At 35.3% G+C, this 25,169-nt stretch overlaps 1 pseudogene; it reads left to right on the forward strand.

Moving 5' to 3' along the window:
* LOC113280587 lies at positions 1 to 10,168 on the forward strand (annotated as a pseudogene).
* Positions 10,169 to 25,169: the final 15,001 nt, after the last annotated feature.

The following is a 25,169-nucleotide window of genomic DNA, read 5'->3' on the forward strand; positions in this document are numbered from 1 at the left end:
ACGGGGGAATTGCAGATATTTGACCCTGCTTGTTTAGCTATTGCTACAGATAACTTCTGCTTGGCAAATAAATTGGGAGAAGGGGGGTTTGGGCCAGTTCACAAGGTATGCTTGCATATAATATTTCAATATAGTGATGGTTGTCAGCTTATTGTGCATTTCTTGTTAACGATGAACATCAAATGTGCATTGGATCTATAGGGTAAGTTGCAAAACGGACAGGAAATAGCAGTGAAAAGATTGTCACAAAGCTCCGGACAGGGTATTGAAGAGTTCAAGAACGAGATTATATTGATCTCCAAACTTCACACCGTAACCTTGTGAAACTGCTGGGATGTTGTATTGAAGGAGACGCAAAAATGCTAATATGAGTACATGCCCAACAAAAGCCTGGATGTATTTTTATTTGGTATATGTCTTTTCCATTCGTTATCAAAGGCTGTCCATCTTAAATATTCCGAATTAAAGATCTCTGTATTGTTAGCAGATCCCAGGGAAAATGCACGACTAGATTGGGATACACGCTTCAATATTATTGGAGGGATTGCTCGAGGGCTTCTTTACCTGCATCGTGATTCTCGGTTAAGAGTTATACATAGAGATCTCAAAGTTAGTAATATTCTATTAGATGAAGACATGAACCCAAAAATTTCAGATTTTGGCATGGCACGAATTTTTCGGTGGGAAACAGACCATAGCAAATACCACCAGGGTTGTTGGTACATTGTAAGCACAGCCTAGCCACTTAATCTTCATTGTAATTTCAGAATGTTCATTTTTGTTCTTAATTGTCTTCACAATCAAATGCAGTGGTTATATGTCTCCAGAATATGTAACAAAAGGCACATTTTCGGAGAAATCAGATGTCTTTAGTTTTGGGGTATTGATGCTGGAGATCCTAAGCAGCCAGAGGAATAACAGCTTCTATGATCCTGAAGGGCCTCTAAACCTTTTACTCCATGTAATTGAGCATTTACTCCACAGATTCATTTCTATTGATTTATTCGGGATTTGAGTCATTAAATATTTTGAAATTATGTTTCAGGCTTGGAGTCTTTGGAATGAAGGAAGGTGGCCCGAGATTGTCGACGAGGCTTTAGGTGGTGCATATCGTCCATCAGAAGTGATGAAATGCTTACATATAGCGTTGTTATGTGTTCAGAATGGAGCAGTGGACAGGCCTAGCATGGCAGAAGTGGATCTCATGCTTAGCAGCGAAACTGATCGTCCATCTCCCAAAGAACCTCCATTTACTACTCACCCAACATCCTCAGTACTGATCTCAAACAACAATGTCAGTTTTACCAAGATTGAAGGTCGATAGCATAATAGATATATCAACTATCTTTCAAATTTGTACTAAATTCATTATTTGTGGCCATTTCATTGTTGTCAATACCTTGTAATGAAAAAAATAATAATCATAGCATCATACCGATCTTGTAAATTTCCGAAAGAAACAAATTTTCTCAAATATAACATATGTTTAAAGTAGATTCCTCTGCAGTAATTTTTCTTGCAACAAAGATGATGAAATGTTGTACTAGCAAGATCTTGCTAGAGGTGAAAGAACTGCAGCTAGGAGACTAAGAGTGTGTTTGTTTTCTGCTGACACTGCGTCTGAATCTGACTCAGCCCCTCACTCGTGTCGAGTCAGATATCAGACTATTTATTTTTTATTTCGATCTAACCCATCACTCGAACTTATTTGAGTCAGGGAATTAAATACCACTGACTTATGGGACTAAAACTTGACTCATATATTTTTGAGTTAGATGAGTCAGATATGACTAAAAAACAAATATTTCGAGTCAAATCCAGATGAGTGCGATGATATCAGTCAGATTTAGACGACTCAGATGATGAAAAAACAAACAAAGTGTCGGAAGTAGTCCTTGCCCAAACCCATCTCATAAAATACAACAAACTCGGTGTGAAATAGAAAAAGAAAAGTTTGCTAGGAGGAGGCTAGCAAGACTCGAACCACGGACCTAAACTTTACAACTTTGTTTGTTACGAATACTTCTTTGCAGTGTGGGAATAAGATGTGTTTTCGCGCGTTGTCAACCTCTGCCGGAGAATCCCCATTCTCCACAAGTCAATGGCGTCGAAGAATGCAAAATGGCTTGCGAAAGTACATGTACTTGCAATGCTTATGCTTACCGAAACTCTGAGTGTCAATTATGGGATGGAGATATGTTGAATGTCAAATAACAATCAGATGGTAGCAGGAAATCTCTATCTCAAACTCTCAGCTTACGATATCGGTAGTCCCGTACTCAGCCCTGCACCCATAACCGAAGGTATGTGCAGTCGAACTCTGATAAATTCATTAAACAAATCGTCAGTCGAGCTAGTACGCTAAATTAATCACCTCGCTAAATTAAAAAGACAATATAAATATTAAGTTTCTGATAAAAACCAACTAACACATAGATTAACACACTTGTAACAAGGGACTCCAAGTAGTCACATGCAGTGACTACTCCCTACAGTCACTGGCATTTCAGATACAATCAAATTGACAACCACAACAGTCGGGGATAACACTCCAAAGTTTTTTTTTTTTTAAAAATAGCACATCCTTTCAAAACCTAAAAGTGATTTCTAAAGCCCATTATCCATATAATTTTATTAATGGTTAATCAATCCTTATTTAATTAGAGATAGTTTTACTTGACCTTATTTTAATTAGGGACTAATTTTATTGTGCCGAGCGAAGCGAGGGAAGACCTTTGTATGGTCATTTTTTTGTGAAATCTAAGTGATACTCTCACTTTAGGCACAAATCTCGAAAATTGAATACATACCCATTATGCAAACCACCACAAAAGATGCATAACACATCATGTTGGGTCCATGGATCGACCAATTTTCCGTTTCAGGAAAGTGATACTTTCACATTCCGTTTCAGGAAAAATGATACTTTCACTATGTTTCAGGAAAACTGATACTTTCGCTCCGTTTCAGAAAAAGTGATACGGAGCGAAAGTATCACTTTTTCTGAAACGGAGCGAAAGTATCGTTTTTTTCTGAAACAAGGCGAAAGTATCAATTTTTCTGAAACAAGGCGAAAGTAGTCGCAGACAAACCCCATCTTCAGATTCTTCTTCGGTCGGCCCTCCCACCGTAACAACGGTTACTAGTTTTAATTAGGGTTTATATTTTTAATTTTTTTTTAAATTTTTTTTTTAAATTTTTTTTTTAAATTTTTGATATTTTATACCCAGATTTATATAAAAATTCGTCACGATATTAGATTATGACCATGACGACTTTTCATCAAGTCAACAATTATTGTGAAGAATCATCATGGTTTAAATTTGTACAATGACGATTCTAAAGAGTCGTCATGGTCTATAATTTTAAACTGTGATAAATTTTCATGGTCAATTTTTGTTTTAAGATTACAGTAGAACTTTGATAACTTAATCCGCAATAAATACTTTCGCCAATGTGCTAAATTAAATAACCCTGCTAAATTTATAAGATGATAAATTTTCTAAATTTTTAATAGGTCCCAACTAATAATAATAAAAATAACACTACATTAGTCGCCTTGTTAGAGTAGGACTCCAATGTTGTTTATTTTTTGTTCACTTTTGTACTATATCGGACTTCATCTCTATTTTTTTTGTACTTTCCTTAGAAATTTCGAAATGCGTTTTCATAATGTAGGACAAAATCATTTACTTTTCCTGTTGATAACATTGTTCCTTCACGAATAAGCTGCTCCACAACACAACTATGATCCTCTTACGGTGATTTCATATAACACTCTTACTAATCTCTTTGTCTGTCAGAATTTCTGTACTGGTAACATTTTCACACGGATAGTCCAGTTAAATGTCGACAGTCATCTGAATACTGAGTTTCAACTCCTTAAATATCACCCAAATTCATTAATGTCTTCATCTTCAACTTGTACATCTCAACTTTTTTGTGGAAAAGTTTACAATGTTGGGAACTGATTTTTGTTGAACATATGTTGTTCGTGATGAAGCTGCAATATTAGTTCCTTTAAGGACATTATTTTCTGTGGGATTAAATTAGAATTTCTAGATATTTTAATAATATTAATTTATCAATAAATTGATACTTCGCTAAACAGATAGAGTTTAGCAGTCCCAAGACTGTTAATTTATTTACGTTTTACTGTCAATAGTCATTAGTCGTCATGGTTAAAATTTAGAATGATGCCGACCATAATGGAAAATTATGCAAGTTCATCTCTATTTCGAAATCGGTAAGAATCGTCAGGGCTGAAATTTAAGACCATAACGACACGAGTAGAATCATCATGGTCCATGAATATATATTATATATCACGGCTTAAAAGAGTCGCTATTGTTTGTAAATAAGAACCGTGACGGGTTAAAAGAATTGTTATGATTAAAATATAGAACTAGTGACGATTATAATTATATTTATAGAAGTTTATTTCGGTATGAAGATTGACAAAAATTGTTATGGTTGAAATTTAAGATCATGACGATTCTTTTTTTCATTAATCAGAAGCTAAAGAGTCGTTATGGTCGTGATTTTGATGACTGAGATTTTGTTTTCATGAAAACCATATATAAAAAACATTCAACAAAATTATCGAAAAAAAGAATTTAAAAATAAAAATAAAATAGAAAATATACATATTATTAGGATGACACGTGTCACATATTTAGACACCCCTTATCCACCTTCCATGGATAGGATTGGAATTCTTAGCCCATAATTAATCTAAGTAACCCCCTACTAAACGAGGTTTTAAAACACAAACATTAGTTAAAACTACCTAGGGTTGTGTCCCTTCATGAGATTTCTTTCAACAGAGAAAGTGGGAGATCCACACTCCGCCTAGCACTTACCACAATGCTTTAAGGACTAGGCAAATTGTCGTTAGAACCCCTTCTCAAGAGATTTTTTTTGGTGGGTCTAGATTTATTATCTTTCGATTTGAATTTGTAAAAACTCTTTCAAAGGATGTGATTTTCCATGAAGAGACTTTTCCAAAGGATGTGACCTTTGATGAATAGATTCTTTGTTCTCTTCTAAGATTCATCAATCATGTATATCAATCACATTCTTCGTTCATTCTAAAATAATAAAATCAGACATCACAATTTGATTTCACTAGCTCTCATTATAGCTATTGTACTGAGAAAGATAAACACTGAGTTTGATTGTCGTTTCCTTGAGTTTTGAGTGCTTTCTGTTCACCAGAGAAAGATCGTTATATCCTAGGAGACATATCAAAGTTAAAAGTATAAGACCATTGACACATAAGGGGCGAGTTTGTTTGTTGTATGAGCATATGAATTTCTAAATTGTTTAAATTGAGTTTCTCTAGCTTTCGTAATTCTAATAGTTATTGCAAGACAATAGCATTTAGAATGATTGAAATTATGTGATAGTCCCGACAAAATTTATAAATTATATTTACCTGAGAAAATTAAAAATTGACAATTGCGGTTACAATCTGGTCTGTGAATGCAACTTTAACAGCCGCAGATTACACATTCCGGTGCATATGCATCGAATAAAATGTTTGTCATTATAATAACACTACATCATTAATCCTTATTAAAATAAGAATGCACCGTTGTTATTTCTTATTCATATTTATACAGTATTGGACTTCATCTCTAAATTTTTGTAATCCCTTAAAAAGTTCCGGAGTATATTGTTTATATTGTTCAAGAAACTAATTTAGAATTACTATTGATAAAATTGTTTCTTCACGAGAAATCGAATCTACGACGAATTTCATTCCCGGATTCCTTTCCTTAGGATTTAAGTCTTATTTTATTAGAAATTTAAATTTAAAATGTTTCAATATATTAATAGATTATAAATATATTGTTAATTTAATATTTCGCTAAATTAACAGAATGTAGTAGTCTGAAGACTATTAATATCTAAATTTTACAATAATTTCCCGATATGTTTTAGGTTGAATATGCCAACACAAGGACCTTACTTTAGGAGAATCCTTGTAACAAATATTTGTTTAGTAAAAAAATAGTCTCTAGATTTAAAAATAATTACAATAACCAAGTTCATATTAACGTGATAAAATTAAATATCCTTATTAGTACATTATTTTTAGGATTTAAGTTCTTAAGTTTTTTTTTTATTTAAATTTGAAATGTTTCAATATTTAATAACTTATTAGTTTATCGATAATTTTGTTAAATTAATAGAATTTAGTAATCCAGAGGCTGTTAATATTTAAGTTCTAATGTAATTTGCTGATATGTTTTATGATGAATGTGCCAATACAAAAACCTTACTTCCAGGAGAATCTTCGTAACAAAGATATATTTTAAAATTAAAAAAATGTGAATCTAAGAATAATTAAAAACCATAACCAAATGCATATTAATGCATGGTTGCTAAAAGGGGTACCAGTTTGCTTGGGGGTGTACTATGTTATAGGTATAAGATGTTTTGTCTTATATAGAATTTGGTACACCCCCAAGTAAACCAGTACCCCTATTAGTAATCTTGATATTAATGTGTTAAAACAAAATATCCTTGTTAGTGAATGTTACTACTTATTGTGTAATGATGATAAAACATGTTAACCCACATTAACAATATCATTGTCAGTGAATGTAACTACATATTTTGTAATGATGATAAAACATGTCACTCCAGAATAACTGATTTGACTAACCAGAACTGACAACTTATAAGCATCATAAAGTCTCTAAGTAAAATGTCAATGATCTGAGTTCAAAACTTAACAATAAGTAATTCTTTATTGATTATTCTTTTTATACTTGCATCATTTTTATTTACTTAGACACATGGATCTGCATGTGGGGTGATCTCACTGTAGATCCTCAAAAATAATGATGTTTTAACATTATGCCTAGTATGTATTTGTGCTGATGTTTCAGTACGTTCAGTCACAAAGAGAAAAATGATAATTTGGAAGATCATCTTGCTTGTTTTCATATTGGTGGAAACTTTCGTAGGTGTAATAGCATACATTTATCTATTCAAGAGGAATAAGGCTAGTGTAAAAGGTAAGTTGGAGTGACCATGACCAATAAATCCATCCTAGTTGTACCGATGAATTGTTGAGTTTAATTATATGTTCATTTTCTTCCCCTGTTCATAAGTTTTCAGGAAAATTGAAACGACTCCAAAGGGCGTTGACTGATTTTTTAAAAACCAAAGCTAGACACAACGACATCACTCTACATACAAACTTTTTTAATGATTGTAAAAATGAAGAAGAAACACGAGAGCTGCAAATATTTGATCCTGCTTGTTTAGCCATTGCTACAAATAATTTTTCTTGGACAAATAAATCGGGAGAAGAGGGGTTTGAGACCGTTTACAAGGTACGCTTAAACATAATATATAACTATTACAATTCTCATATATTTGTTGTACATTTTTAATGAACAATAATCATCTAATGTGTACTGGAGGATGGTTTTCAGGGTAAGTTACAAAATTGAAATAACAGTGAAAAGACTGTCACAAAGCCCTGGATAGGGTATTGAAGAGTTCAAGAATGAGATTATATTGATCTCCAAACTTCAACATCGTAATTAACCTTGTAAAATTGATGGATTGTTGCATTTAAGGAGACAAAAAGATGTTAATATACGAGTACATGCCCAACAAAAGCCTTGATGCGTTTCTACTTGGTATATTTCTTTTCGATTTTTCAAAGGATCATTCTCAAATGTTGTTCATGTTAGACATTCTGAATTATGCCGTCAAACTAATTAGTTACATCTTCCAACTAATATGAATTCATAGCTATCTATTCTCTACCGCGTCTAATTCAAGATCTCTATTGTTGGCAGATCTAAAGGAAAAAGCATGTCTAAACTGGGATAATACACGGTTCAATACCATTGGAGGGATTGCGCGAGGACTTCTTTACCTTCATCGCGATTCTCAATCAAAAGTTATACACAGAGATTTCAAAGTTAGTAATATTCTGTTAGATGAAGATATGGACGCAAAATTTTCAGATTTTGGCATGCACGAATATTCAACGACAACCGGACAATAGAAAATACCACCAGGGTTGTTGGTACATTGTAAGATTGCATAATTTCTTAATCGTTAGTATATTTTCAGAATGTTAATTTTATTTTTAATGTGTCTTTACAATCGAATGCAGTGGTTATATGTCTCCGGAGTATCTAACGGGAGGGATATTTTCGGGAAAATCAAATGTCTTTAGTTTTGGGGTACTGATGCTAGAGATCCCGAGCGGTAAAAAGAACAACAACTTATATGATATGGAAGGACCTCTAAACCTTTTACTCCATGTAATCTCACATGTATACTCCACAAAGTTTCGCATTATTGTACTCGGGATTCAATTTATTAAGTATTTGTAATTTATGTTTCCGGTTTGGAGCCTTTGGAATATAGGAAGATGGTCGGAGATAGTTGACAAGTGATTAATGATTTTTTATGAAGTTGTAGTAATGAGGTTCAAACTCTCGGACTTGTGAAGGTTAAATTTAAAGATTTAATAAAATTATATACAAAATTATTAACAATGGGTGCGAGAGGTAACCAAGACACTAGATTCCACTATTATGCAAAATTGAATGATAAATATTTCAAAACTCTATTCAATTCTTAAGTCCTCTTTTATCTTTAATTCACTATCAATCATACAGATTCTCAAACATTATTTGTAAACCTTAAGCATAGATTATCAAGAGATTAACCCAAGCATAACCTATCAAACTGAATAACAAATAATTAAGACAATCATTCAAACAATTTAAAACTCTGCAAAAGCAGCGATTAGGTGAATTATATAATTAAATGAAATAGTTACCCATTTATGTTGCGTGAATAGCTTCTTCCATTGCCTTGGTTACGAGGGAATTAGCTCATCATAGTATAAATGCTCTCAAAATAATTTATTATGGCTCAAAAATGGTTTACAAATGATGAGAAGAAGAGAAAATGGTGTAAACAGCTAATGTGCGACCCACAGGAAGCGTCACACAAGAACGATACATATGAAATGCTGTAGTCTTTGGGAAACTACGACCCACACTCCACTGTCGTTGTCACTGTTGAAGAACGACAGTCTCTTACAGTCTATTGTTCTTCGTGTTCATCTTCATGCAGCAGCAGAAACAGAGTTTTGTTAAACTCTGATTTCGTATTCTCTAGCTCTCTCTAGCTCCCAAAAATATCTACCCCCTTTTCCAAACTGTTTTTCCTTGTATTTATAGTGAATTGGAGCTAAAAATCCGACCATTGATTGCATATATTCTCCATTTAATCCAAATATTCTCGGCTGCCAATAATAACAAAAATTTCCATTTTAATCCCATGCACGCATTAACTTTGATCCTGCACGCTCCCAAATGTCTTCTCCACGCCTCAACACTCTTCCAACGCTAGTAGGACTCTTCCATGCACACAAGAACTCCATTTTTGCTCGTGTTGCAGTGCACGTGCTCTGTTTTGGGCTCAAGGATCATCACGCGTTTTCCATCCACTTCTGATCGAACCCACTGCCCATAATGTGTTCCTCATGCCATATCACATCTTCCTACCAAGTTTGAGCGATTGAATCTCCCTAAAACACCTTCATTTTGTTGATTGAAACTCAAACAGTTGAGAACTTCATTTTCCGCCAAAAAAAAGTTTTTGAATTTAAAGAGATGAAGTGCCCCTAATCGTCTGTGGAGTGTAAATAGCAAATGCCCAAATGATGTGCCCCTTAGTAATTGGGTTGCCCCTTAACCAAAATGAGAGTCCGAATAACAAATGTCCTCCGGGGATGCCCCACATAATTTTTCGAGCAGATCTTTCCAAAAATGTTTATTTCCTAAAAATACATAAAACACAATATTAGTACAAAAATAGAATTTCAACAATACGGACATTGAGGACAAATTAGACACAAAAATGTGTCTATCAACTAGGCTTTAGATGATATATATCGTCCATTAGAAGTTATGGAATGCTTACATATTGGCTGTTATGTGTCCAGAATAGAGCAGTAGATAGGCCTACCATGATGGAAGTGGATGTCATGCTTAGCAGTGAAAATGACCGTCCATCTTCGGGAGAACCTCCTTTTACTTACCAGACGTCATCAGATGATTTTAAAAAACTTTTCTACTCAAGCATCAATGTCACTATTACCAAAGTTGAAGGTCGATAAGATAAAAATTATATCAGTTACTCCTTCTTCCGTCCAAGTTACATAAGCGAGGGAGATGATTTATCTAGATTACGAAATAACCATGTTTCATAAGTTTTCATTTTTCTTCATAATTTAACCCTTAATCTTCCGAATGCAAAATTTGGGATATGAAAAATTCACCTAGTGTAACGATGAAAGATATTGAATAAATAATAAGGAATTTCAATATTAAAATAAGTTTTAGTATTTTTGATAAGGTGGACAATTATCGAAAATTTCATCGGGAAATTGGAATTTGGCCAAGCGAACAAGTAAAATATTACATATCGTTTATATAACTTGGGCGGAGGAAGGACTATCTGAAAATATATAGTAAATTTATCATGTTATCGGTACATTGTAATAAAATTCATAGTACCGTTCCTGTAAATATTTGGTCCTTCGCGATAAAAAAAAAAACTGGTCGTTTTTTTTCTTTTCTTTTTAGTACAACAAAATAATCACACTTTGTTAAAAAAATAATTCCGTACAATCGAGCTCTCTTCTGATAAAATCCCGTGAGGAAGGCCAATATTTGTGTGCAACATCTGTATTGGGATAACAATGTGAAAATGCGGCAACCTGTTTGGACAAAACCTAATACAATTGCAAGTAGACCAACTTAATGATTCTTGACAATATGTATATAGAGTTTGTATCTCCACATCTTCTCTATCAGTATGTATGAGATAATAAGTCCATGAACCTGATTGTTAAGAAGAGTACTTGGACGATCTCAAAAATAAATATCCAAGATCAATATTGTTGTCACTAAATAATCCAATCGGAATTCTGTCAAGTAATTAAACTTGTTATCTATCTTTCAAGATACAAATACGTATCATAACCGATCACAATTAGATGGACGTGTCTACTAAGATTGAATACATACAACCTGCGTAAATCCAATTATAAAGATACACAATATAATACGGAAAAAGAAAAACATAAGACACCAGAAATTTTGTTAACGAGGAAACCGCAACTGCAGAAAAACCCCGGGACCTCGTCCAGATTTGAACACCAAACTATATTAACCATCTACAGGCACTAGCCTACTATCAGACTTCGGACTGGAACTATTTGAAACCAAATCTACACTCCAAGCAATTCAGTTACAGTCACGCTCCTTACGTCTCTTGAACCTCGAAAGGCTCTACGTAATTGATTTCCTTAGCTAAAGTCCTTTACAACCTAAGGGCTCGTTTGGTTGGAAGAATTGTATTCCTAGGAATCCAAGGAATTGAATTAGAATCCAAAAAATTAGCGTTTGGTTAAGGTTATCCAATTACTTTTGTTTTTACCTTGGACTGAGATACCGGTCTGACTAATATCAACACAACTGGCATATACAAGGGAACCAGTGGTCAATAACTTAAATCTAGATCAACAAACTGGAAAATACAAGGGAACCACCAGTTGACTACACAGAACAATAACCATTTTTTTAAACTTAACGGCATGAATAGATCTTTTTGATCTAAGCGCATGCTTCTTGTCAGCAGATTACACGATAGTTCCCACGGGTCCTGCATTCCACGCTTGCTTAGGCGACGGAAACAGGGAGAACACACGCATATTGCTATTCAAGTGTTAATACTTATTCCGATTGGTCTAACTGGTCCGGTCTTTTTTTTTTAGTAACTCAGTCACTCTAATTCACCCTAGCAGTGGTAACAACTTGAATCGTGTGCCCCACCTAATCATTTAGAGAAACATAGTTTAAAATGAAAAAAAATAAAAAAGAAATGAAAAGGACTCAACGAGATATGGTGCAACTATCATGTTATTTCTAACACCTGAGCTCTGTGCTTTTATGAATAGACTCTTTCGATGTTTCCATCTAATCAGATTGGTTCCTCAACTCCTATAACCAAGATGTTCCCATCCACTTAGATTGGTTAGTGCAAACCTTAATAGGCATAAATTTCTAGGCTCTGGAGTTTACTAATTGCAACTAAAAAGTTTCTCCCCTACCCCCAAACTTAAATCTAACATTGTCCTCAATGTTCTAAAGATGAAATTAAAAGCATGAACAAGGAGAAACGGTTACTATTTGAAGCAAAAGAGTTAAGGAAGGATATTACCGTGTTGCATGAGATTGGGTTACCTCCCAAGAAGTGCTAAGTTTAAAGTCTTCAGCCAGACTTAGAAAAGGATTGGTCAACTCGAACCATAAAGTAACAGTCGAAATAACTGTGGGTCTTCAAAACCAAATAGAGCTGACCATAGGAAACTGCAGTGAACCAAGAAAATGGACAAGAAAAGCATGCCCTTACCTAGTTTCCTGAAAACTATCGCTAATTGCGGTTCAGGTTCAGGTTCTATGAAAGGGTCTAAATAGAATATTTTCATTGGCTGCGTTTCTTCATAGATGGGATCCGAATCACTAGGTCTTAGAGTCTGTAAAAACTCAAATACGAACTTAGAATCACGAAGTAATAACCTAAATAATTGCGGATCCTCTAAGTCAATCAGATATGACTTACATAGTTGACCACAGTGAAAGAGGTGGTCTTCCTTAAAATGTGTCGACCCTAATTCCTAAAGATTAGGTTTAGTCTCAAAACTTAATACCGACACATTTAAAATAAAGTTCCCACATTGGGAAAATTTTGGTGGGAAAACAAAGTCAATCTGGGGATCATAGCCTGGGCAAACCACATCAACCAGAGGATGGGTTTCTAACGACTGAGATTCTTTATGGACATCATTAGGTTCGGGAAAACGTGTATGAAGATAATCTTATAAGATGGTTGAGGCACAAATGTCAAGTCCTACAGGAGGGTACTTTCTAAGAGTTAAAGCACACGGAGAATGATAATCACCCCCAAACTTAGAGTTTTCTGTGTCTCTAGAAAGACTAGTCACAACTTCCCTAATTTATAGGTCATCAGATTCCTGGAAATGGTCAATAGATTCTTCTAAGTTGGGTTCATCCTCACTCATTTCTACGAGTTTATCATCTTCTAAGACTAGTGTTTCTAAATCGCTAGATTCTAAAACAGTATTCTCAGGGTAAACTCTTTCCTCTAAACCATCATCACAATCATATAAAGGATTATCAGAGAAAGGCTCATAAACTAAGGTTTTAATCATAGTTACCTCCTCCGAGTCACTGATAGGCACATCAAATAATGGATTATCCAACATACTGCAGGCTAAAGGATCATGAACTACATCGTCTAAAACGGTGGTATCTCTAGTCAAATCCACATCCTTTTGAATAGGTGAATAATTATTAAAATTATTTGGATTTGTATTAGAAACAACACTATCATTATAAATCTCAATCAGAGTAACAAATTCCTGATCACTATGCCTACATATTTCATGTTCTTTATCAATACTATCCTCATCATAATCATCACTATAATAACATGAAAATGATCGAACCTTATCAAAACAAGTAGTGTTACCAATTCTAACCTCGTCCTCTAAATTAGGCAAATATTCACTATTGATATCAAGGGTAGAATTAGAAACCCTATTTTGGAAATTTAGATTATTTCGAGCAGCATTGGCCAACTGTTCATTTTCTGCCTCTAGACGTGCCTGAATTTCACTGAGCATAACACTTATACGTTCACCACTCTTGTTTATCATCTCAGAATATCGTGTACACTCTTCTTTTGAACTATTCATTGCAACTAAACATTTATACGTCCTTTCAATCCGTTGTTGGGTCTCTTCTAGAGATGGAACAGGTTCAGAAATATCATAATCAGGACTAGTTTCCAAAAACGAGTAACCAATACTACAGTGTTCCTGATTTTCTTGCTCGTAAGACCAATTCACGGGTGGATAGTAATTGGGCTCACCATGGTATGAACCATAACCTTGAAAAGGTTGGCGTTCCCAACTACTATTCCTACCATGGTCATAAAAAGGATGATGTCCATATTCAAATTCAGGTCGATACTCATTGTATTGGCTTCTATCATACCAGTTCGACATTCTTAATTGCAAGGGAATTCTACACAATCACAAACAAGGCCGACTCGACTCTACCAAAACAAACCTAAAGATTTCTAGCAAACAAAAAGCATGATGGCTTCACTTAGATTGTTTTCTAGACCAGCTTATATTCCTTCGAAAAGGAATTCGTTACAATTTGAGCATACCCCTCTGGAATCAATCCGAGCTAATGTAAGTTGAATCGAGGCGAGGGAAGCTTAGTAGAGCTTTGATACCCAAGGCCTCACCGCATTAGAAGGCGGCGCAGTCACGCATTCAACTCACAGAAACCATCATGAACTTTGAAGTGTGCTTAAAGAGCAACCAATATTTTTCGAACGAGTTTCCTATTAAGATCGTTACCCTATCGGTCTCGTTCTATTCCAAATTTTAAATCTTGGGTTCGCGTTAGGTTTCGTTTTCTTAAGGCGGGCAAGAAGGGAGCGGTGATGAAATCCGAACCCTTATCTTGTATTGGCCAGGCCTTGCCCTTTACTAGGAATTTAAAAACAGTCCAAATTCGTCCTCAATCAATGAATCACCTTAAGGAATACAGTAAACCCGCTGATAGGAGATTCGCGAGTGTTTCGATGGACTTACCTCCCGTACCAGACGGGGGATGAACCGTTGAAGTCGACTCGGGCCACGACTCATATGTCATGTACGAACCCGAGGGGCCGAGACGATATAGTAATCGTCGTCCTTCCCTGCACACAGTTTATATAATTTATTTATTTATTTTTTTAATAATACCCTTCCGTAGGGTTAAAAAAAGAATAAAGTCCAATTGTCCAGAATAAAGTCCAAATAAAAAGTCCAAAAATTACAAAAATTATGAAAAATAAAGCCTATTTACAAATCCTAAAAATAAATTATGTCTTTTTTTTTCTCTTTTAGCTTTTAGCTTTTAGCTTTAAGATTTTTGTTCCCAAGTCCTTAGTATTCCACTTCGAACCTGTAAATCAAAGACACAAAAAGAAATGTAAAAAGAACAAATGGAATAATAAAAAATAATAAAAACCTAAAAATTCTACCTAAGCACAAATCCGCGTCGGCGGCGCCAAAATGATTAATGATTTTTGATGAAGTTGTAGTAATGAGGTTCAAACTCTCGGACTTGTGAAGATTAGGTGAATTATATAATTAAATGAAATAGTTACCCATTTATGTTGCGTGAATAGCTTCCTCCATTGCCTTGGTTACGAGGGAATTAGCTCATCATAGTATAAATGCTCTCAAAATAATTTATTATGGCTCAAAAATGGTTTACAAATGATGAGAAGAAGAGAAAATGGTGTAAACAGCTAATGTGCGACCCACAGGAAGCGTCACACAAGAACGATACATATGAAATGTTGTAGTCTTTGGGAAACTACGACCCACACTCCACTGTCGCTGTCACTGTTACAGTCTACTGTTCTTCGTGTTCATCTTCATACAGCAGCAGCGAAAATTTCCATTTTTAATCCCATGCACGCGTTAACTTTGATCCTGCACGCTCCCAAATGTATTCTCCACGCCTCAACACTCTTCCAACGCTAGTAAGACTCTTCCATGCACACAAGAACTCCATTTTTGCTCGTGTTACAGTGCACGTTCTCTGTTTTGGGCTAAAGGATCATCACGCGTTTTCCATCCACTTCTGATCGAACCCACTGCCCATAATGTTTTCCTCATGCCATATCACATCTTCCTACCAAGTTTGAGCGATTGAATCTCCCTAAAACACCTTCATTTTGTTGATTGAAACTCTAACAGTTGAGAACTTCATTTCCCGCCAAAAAAAAGTTTTTGAATTTAAAGAGATGAAGTGCCCCTAATCGTCTGTGGAGTGTAAATAACAAATTCCCAACTGAGGTGCCCCTTAGTAATTGGGTTGCCCCTTAACCAAAATGAGAGTCCGAATAACAAATGTCCTCCGGGGATGCCCCGCATAATTTTTCGAGCAGATCTTTCCAAAAATGTTTATTTCCTAAAAATACATAAAACACAATATTAGTACAAAAATAGAATTTCAACAATACGGACATTGAGGACAAATTAGACACAAAAATGTGTCTATCAACTAGGCTTTAGATGATATATATCGTCCATTAGAAGTTATGGAATGCTTACATATTGGCTGTTATGTGTCCAGAATAGAGCAGTAGATAGGCCTACCATGACGGAAGTGGATGTCATGCTTAGCAGTGAAAATGACCGTCCATCTTCGGGAGAACCTCCTTTTACTTACCAGACGTCATCAGATGATTTTAAAAAACTTTTCTACTCAAGCATCAATGTCACTATTACCAAAGTTGAAGGTCGATAAGATAAAAAATATATCAGTTACTCCTTCTTCCGTCCAAGTTACATAAGCGAGGGAGATGATTTATCTAGATTACGAAATAACCATGTTTCATAAGTTTTCATTTTTCTTCATAATTTAACCCTTAATCTTCCGAATGAAAAATTTGGGATATGAAAAATTCACCTAGTGTAACGATGAAAGATATTGAATAAATTATAAGGAATTTCAATATTAAAATAAGTTTTAGTATCTTTGATAAGGTGGACAATTATCGAAAATTTCATCGGGAAATTGGAATTTGGCCAAGCGAACAAGTAAAATATTACATATCGTTTATATAACTTGGGCGGAGGAAGGACTATTTGAAAATATATAGTAAATTTATCATGTTATCGGTACATTGTAATAAAATTCATAATACCGTTCCTGTAAATATTTGGTCCTTCACGATAAAAAAAAAAACTGGTCGTTTTTTTTCTTTTCTTTTTAGTACAACAAAATAATCACACTTTCTTAAAAAAATAATTCTGTACAATCGAGCTTTCTTCTGATAAAATCCCGTGAGGAAGGCAAATATTTGTGTGCAACATCTGTATTGGGATAACAATGTGAAAATGCGGCAACCTGTTTGGACAAAACCTAATACAATTGCAAGTAGACCAACTTAATGATTCTTGACAATATGTATATAGAGTTTGTATCTCCACATCTTCTCTATCAGTATGTATGAGATAATAAGTCCATGAACCTGATTGTTAAGAAGAGTACTTGGACGATCTCAAAAATAAATATCCAAGATCAATCTTGTTGTATCTAAATAATCCAATCGGAATTCTGCCAAGTAATTAAACTTGTTATCTATCTTTCAAGATACGAATACGTATCATAACCGATCACAATTAGATGGACGTGTCTACTAAGATTGAATACGTACAACCTGCGTAAATCCAATTATAAAGATACACAATATAATACGGAAAAAGAAAAACATAAGACACCAGAAATTTTGTTAACGAGGAAACCGCAACTGCAGAAAAACCACGGGACCTCGTCCAGATTTGAACACCAAACTATATTAACCATATACACACACTAGCCTACTATCAGACTTCGGACTGGAACTATTTGAAACCGAATCTACACTCCAAGAAATTCAGTTACAGTCACGCTCCTTACGTCTCTTGAACCTCGAAAGGCTCTACGTAATTGATTTCCTTAGCTAAAGTCCTTTACAACCTAAGGGCTCGTTTGGTTGGAAGAATTGTATTCCTAGGAATCCAAGGAATTGAATTAGAATCCAAAAAATTAGCGTTTGGTTAAGGTTATCCAATTACTTTTGTTTTTACCTTGGAATCCAATTCCATTGCACTACTAGACCAATGCAATGGAAATCTATTATTTTGGAGGGAATTGGATTCATAGGAATCAAAATTTTAAATTACATAGAGTTTATTTGGGTTGTTTGGTTTATGGAATTGGTCACATTCCCCCGGAATTGGATTACCAAGAATCCAATTCCTTGAACCAAACACGCTATAAGAATTTCTTCACCCTTCGTGAAGACTTTTGATACCAATCTGCCTCTAACGGATAAGCATATTTAATTTCCCTTTAGATGAAAGATCAATGCCTGGAAATCTGTTTGTAATAGACAAATCTAGCTAACCTCATAATCCAGAATACTTATATTCACTTAGATGGGAAGCCTGGATCTTTTACCACCTCTCAAGAACAATCATCAAAAAATCACTTAAGATCAATTTTCAGATATCTATCTTGAGGAATCACAAAGTCTGAGACGAAGAGAACTTTATGATTTCTATATATCTTGCATGAAAGAGATTACGAAAACCACGATAACAGAAAAGCAAGATACACGAACTATCAAGGTAAAGATAGTCGGACCTGGCTTCAAGAATCCCAAAAGCGAAGTCTTTTAGTCGTAAACTTAATTATGTTTCTCAGAGGAAAACTAGGTTCATAGAGGATGAATCTAGCTATCAACTAGGACTCAAAGTGCCAGGAATTGAATTTCTCAGTTAAGAGAGCATCTCTATTTATAGATTTTCAAGATTGAGGGTTTTTTAGAATTCAAGTCAAGATAACTTGAGAATCAAGCAAACACTTTATGTCTTGAAAATACAATAGTAGAATATGCACAATGGTCTGTTTTCGGAACAGTGTATAATGACTTGTTCGTCTGGCAAATATGCCATGTGAACAATAAGCAAATTGATGTTCATTAAAACACCTCTGAGTTTAATCATGATGCATACACATAAGTGTTTAAGTGATCGACGAAGTCTTAGAAGTGTTTAAGAGATTCATTGCAATGCTAAACATAAAAACTAGTCTTTGAGCATCTGCTAGATTTTACTGGGACAATTGGTAAGATAGTTCTTGAACCGTAAGGCTGGTTCACGAGTCAGGAAGATAAGGTTAGGGTTCGCCAACCCTACTCGACTCGAGATCTCAGATGTATACTGTTTGCGAACTGGGTTCGCCAACCGTACTTGTTTTATGAACTCAGATGAACACATTTCGCCAACCTCAAGATTTTTCTACCAACACACAAAAATCAGTTCATCACGGTTCGTGAACTGTTCCCAACTGAACTTGTGGTTTTCGAATTGGTTCGCTAACCTTCCATGTATTTCTGAAACTCGGATATCTATGGTTTCAAAGTGGTTTTCCAACCTACCATGAGTAGAAATATCAAAAGTTCATGAATTTTTCTCTTATGATATTTAAAACATTCCCAAATGATAAAATCAATTGCATGGGCTATTTTCATTTGATCCACAAATTAATTCTCAAACAACAAATTGTTTACTAATATTGTTAAGGACCATTTAACATCTATTCTAGAATCATATTTCGATATTTTTAACAAGACAAGCTTGACTCAAATTTTCTTTTTTGTAGATCTACTAGAAGTCATGCGACATAGTTTCAACAGATAAAATGGTAAGATAGTGAGTAAAATAGAATGGTTCAGTCTTCACATACCTGATACAAAAGTTCTTCAAATGTCTTCGTCGATCTTCAGTCTTCGAGGGTGATGTCTGATACTCAACTACCAAATTATAATCTAGTCCGAGATTTGACTTAGTATGCTAGTGTAGTAGAGTAAAAACTAATTCTGCTGAAAATGGTAAATTGGGTGTGCCGATGAGAAATGAATCTAAACCCTAAACAAATGTATTGGACATGAGTACTTTAGATTCGAGAGATCAATCTGTACAATCCTGGCCTAAACCAAGAAATGGTCGTTCCAGTCTTGCTTCAGTAATAAAATGAAGGATAAGGGTTGATCTTAGGGAGTGAAGCACAAATGGTGTTGAGATCAGAATGATGAGTTCTGTAAAGTGGAGTTTTTATGGCTTTTATCAGAATGTAGAATTTGCTTGCAAAGTGTAAGATGGGAATTCTGAGTGATTTCTGAATACTTGCGTTGATAACCCATTGTTCCTTGGTTGAAATAGATTGAAAAAAATATATTCATACAAGTCATAGTCGAACACACTGATCTCGTTGGAAGTTGGAGTTGTGAAGTAGTGGAGATCATGGGTAAATGGTGAAAAATTGTGTCTTATGGTTATGGGAAGATTGGACGATTTTTACTCCCACTACTCCTCTACCTGTCACCTATCCGTTATTCCAGACACTTAATCTTAATGGGAGTGTTGCACGGCGCACGTTGTAAACCGCCAGACCAATACCCTAATGAATACCCCCAGTTGTGACATGTTTGATGTCTCGAGTATTTTTGTAGAAAATATGGAGTAAGTTTCATGAAGAATGAAACAAGTCCTTTATGGTAGTTGCTAAGTGGGTCTTGCTTGCAGAACTTAATTATTTTGACCAATCACGCACAAGACTGGCGTCAGGTGGTCGTAAGTGACAAGTCAAGTTGTATGAATGAGACTTGTCGTGAGCCAGCGCTCAAAGAATAACATATGGTGCTTTGAGGTTAAATAATTAAATTATTTGTAAAATTGATATTTATAAAATATCATTTGTAACTGATGCATGTAAAGCATCGCTTTTGAGTACACAACTCAAAATAATCGATGCATATGAAGCATCATTGTATAGAGCCTGTTTGAGTCGGTCAAGGATTTCACAGTCTTAAAAGGGACGTGACCGACCATCTTTGGACAGCTGCCAAGAGCTGTTAATGTAGGTTAGGGACGAGGTGATTGGTACTCATAAGAGATGGATTACCGGTAGTCATCATGTCCCCTCATTGGTTTGCTCAAATTAAATCTAGGCCGGCCAAATCAGTCGATCAACTTGAGCGGTTGAGATGATTTGCAGCATTTGTTGATAGCCGTTGAATTTATTTAAGATTTTTTAAGGAGCGTGACTATCCCACTTTGGCCTATGATTCGAAGCGGAACCTGCAGGTTATATTCAAGGCCAAAGATAGGTCACCAGTGAACATAATGGCACCTCATTGGTCGCCCAAGATTGAATCTAAGCCATTCAATTCAGCCAGCCAAGTTGGGCGGCTGTGATCAATTTAAGATTTCCATGGACGGTCTTAACCTACTTAAAACCCTTTTTGATGCTGCTCGACTAGCCTACTTTGGCTAGCAATTTTGAATGCTTCCTGCGGGCTAGGAGAGTCTGAGCTGCTTAAATAAAGGCCCGTCGGTAAGTACCATGGAACTCGTTTGGTCGCGCCAGGAGGTATCCAAGATCTTCCAATCAACCGTCCAAGTCGTATGGTCGTGATCCTTCCGCGACTGACTTGGATGGTTTAGATTATTTTTCTAATATAAGAGATAGCGCGACTAGACTACTTTGGCTAACAATTTGGAGTAACAGTAGGTAGTCTAGAAGCGATATGATTGGTCAATTGGAAAGAGAGGCTGACGGGCAACAACATGAGGCAGGGCTGGTCGGTGATGGAAGGCGCCAGCTAGGGAAAATCGACCGGCCAAGTGGCGCGACCGCACCCCTTTTGTTGCTGCCTTTAATTGTCGCAGTTTCCCTTTTTCTTATTTTTCGACTTTTGGTAGGATTCTATTCCTACTATCTCCATGATGGGATGGTTACTAGCTTGCGTAGGTTTAGTCTCGACCAATAGGGATCGAGATATCGTGCAAGCTCCGTTTTGGGGGGAAAACCTAATTTATGTAAATCGACAAAATTAGGTGAAAAATTGAATTTTATGAGTTGGCACAAAATAAATCAATTTTGGTGAATTTTTCACATTGGTACAAAATCACTAATTTTACCTTGGAGAGCAACGCAACTCATGCGCCTCTGATTGAGTACCTTCATGCACATCTTAATCCTGGCACTTCGGGAAATTCATGTTACTCAGCTGAGAGTGAACATTAATTGTCATATCATGTCAATATTAAGATTTCAGCTGGGAACATAGCATAATATAAATACTCAGCAAGCCCTGCATTAATGAATAATGCAGACATGAGCTTTAAATAAAATTCATAGAATATTTGGGATTCTTGCTACACGCACTAATATTATTCTAATAAATTTTGTAAATATTGAATCACATAGTTCATATGTAAGTATAGAGGTATAGACACTCATCAGCTTCTTGACATCTCTACTTCTTTGCAAAAAACAAGCATACAAATATGGAGTTTTACAGTTTTAGCCATGATCTAAAAACCACCATCAACAACTAGAAATCAAGAAATAGTTTTGATCATCTAACATTGACAACAAGCTTGAGATAGCAAAAATTGTGGGTTCAACCGAGCATTGCTCTAAAAAATCTTCCTTTTTATCAATATTAGTGACGAAACTATTCAATACATATCGATTCATAATAAAATAACTTATCAGCTCAAAATCTACTATGTTTGATTTCCTTGGTTCTTTAACAATCGTCTTGAATTCTTCATATTTCAAGTTCTTTTATAGTTCTGCACATATTCGTTCAACAACTTTGATGTTGAATATCCGTAGCGATAAAAACCTATGAGAATACACACAAAGAGCTTTGTTAGAATGAAAGATCACTCTACTCGTTGGTTGTCAAACAGAAACATAGTATTGATACCTTCCTCAAAGTTCAATCGCACCGCTACTTTGAAGCAATATTATGTGAAAAAGTTGGGGTACAACAACCACACCGAATATTTCGCTTAGCAATCTGTATGGACAAACTCCAATATACTTTCAAGAGAATCAACTAGACTCAATCTTAATAAAGTAATCAAAGAGTTATATATCTCTTTCTTGATTCAATTCTTTCTCAAGCAAATAGAAATCTGCGAGTCTACTTGAATACAAGAGAAATCACTTGAACGGTACCAAAGACCAATGTTAAAGTATCAATCAATTTTAATCAACAACCAAAGGTCGGATTTCCAATTGATTGATTCAAACACACAACCTGTGATATTTCAATTATATAACAAAATATAATGCAGAATAGAAATAACACAGACACCAGAATTTTGTTAACGCGGAAACCACAAATGCAAAAAAAAACCGGGACCTAGTCCAGATTGAACACACATTGTATTAAGCCGCTACAGACACTAGCCTACTACAAACTAACTTCGGTCTGGACTGTAGTTGAACCCCAATCAATCTCACACTGATCCAAGGTACATTTATGCTCCTACGTCTCTGATCCCAGCAGGATACTACGCATTTGATTCCCTTAGATGATCTCACCCACAACTAAGAGTTGCTACGACCCAAAGTCGAAGACTTTAATAAACAAATCTGTATCTCACAAAAAAGTCTACATGAATAGATAAATCTGTCTCCCACAGAAATACCTACATGTTTTTTGTTCCGTCTTTTGATAAATCAAGGTGAACAGGAACCAATTGATAAACCAGACTTATATTCCCGAAGAACAACCTAGTATTATCAATCACCTCACAATAATCTTTATCGACGCGGCGAAAGAATATATTGTGGAATCACAAACGATGAAACGAAGATGTTTGTGATTACTTTTATACCTTTCCTATCAGAGATATAAATCTCAAGCCAATCATTACGATTGTACTCAAAACGATAGAAGATGCAAGATCAGATCACACAACTACGAGAAATTAGTATCGGTCTGGATTCACAATCCCAATGAAGTCTTTAAGTCGTTAACCTGGTTTTTAAGAAGAAACCTAAGGTTAAAGGAGAACCGACTCTAGCTAATACAACTAGTATCACACAGGAGGTGTGGGGATTATAATTCCCAGTTGATAGAGTTCTCCCTTATATAGTCTTTCAAATCAAAGTTTGCAATCAATGTTAGCTTCGTAACAAAGCATTCAATATTCACCGTTAGATGAAAACCTGATTAGATTCAAGCTAATATCTTTCAACCGTTGGATCGAAAACTTATCTTGTTACACACAAATGAAATGCACGATTTTAGGTTTGTGTAACCGTACCCAAACATGTACATTTGTTGGTTCAACAATAGTTAACCAAATGGTTATCCATATGAGCACTTTCATATCAACCATATTCTTCTTCACCTAACTAGTTCAAATGACTCGAATGAACTAGTTAGAGAGTTGTTCAATTGCAAGGAAATCTTATGTAACTACACAAGACACAATCGAAGCAAAAACGATTTGACTCACTCGAATCGGTTCATGAACTTTATAGCCACGGTTTGCATTTAGCATTCCTTAGTTAATATAAATATGTTCACAAATAATAGTCTTTAGATATAACCAACTTAAGTTCGCAGACTTAGTTCGCGGACTTAAGTTCCCGGAAGGAGTTCTCAAACTCCAGCAGATATTCTCGGCTCGAGAACTTTCGCCAGTTCGCGGACCGAGTTCACGGCTCTTGTTCCGGTTCACTTGATCAAAAAAGTTCGCAAACTTCGATTCAAGAAAAAATGACTTATACATATATGTGTTTCCACACAATGCTTATATCCAACATTGATTATATAATCTAAGCTCTCATTTCAATCATTGAAACATTCTTAGAGGACGTTATATAGTTGTTATCCACAAACCATTTTTCGTCAAAACAATTTTCAAAGTGATTGAAACATATCACGACTTTCGTCACTAGGTAAAGATGAACTTGGCCAAAGTGAAAGCTTACCAACACATATTTCGAGAAATAGATAGGCGAGATAAACTCGGCTCAAAATAGCAAATGTGTATAATCAAAGTCTATATAACAAAACGACTTTTGTCTCAAGATAGGAGATAGAGTAGATAGACTTTTGAGTGATAGATAAGTTCAAGTCTCCACATACCTTTTAGTCGATGAAGTTCCACCAGTTCCTTGAGTAGTCCTTCGTCTTGTATGATAATTTCCATGGAGTTCTTGAGCTTAACTACACTTTCTATCCTAGTCCGAGACTTAGCTATAGTAGACTAGAAATCAAGACTTATAGTTTTGATCACTAGCATTGACAAACATGCTTGAGATAGCAACGCATGCGAGTTCGACCGAGCAATGCTCTAACACTATGGTTATATATTCTCCCCCTCAGTCAATACTTACATCTTTTGCAAAATAGGTAAAACCTATAAATAATAATCTACTCCCCCTTACATGATGCTCCGCGAAGCCATATGTTATAGTAAGATACTATATAATAAATCTCCCCCTTAAAGGCGAAAAGGATGGATCATAACAAAAGAGTATTCAAAATTAGAGAACACATACCAGCTTTTAGTTTAAACGATTTCACCAAGAAAACTCGGTTTGCGTCTAGGAGACGCATAAGTACAACAAGTATCTCCTACAAATCCACATTCG

This window comes from Papaver somniferum, chromosome 5, assembly GCF_003573695.1.
Source record: "Papaver somniferum cultivar HN1 chromosome 5, ASM357369v1, whole genome shotgun sequence".
NCBI lineage: Eukaryota > Viridiplantae > Streptophyta > Magnoliopsida > Ranunculales > Papaveraceae > Papaver > Papaver somniferum.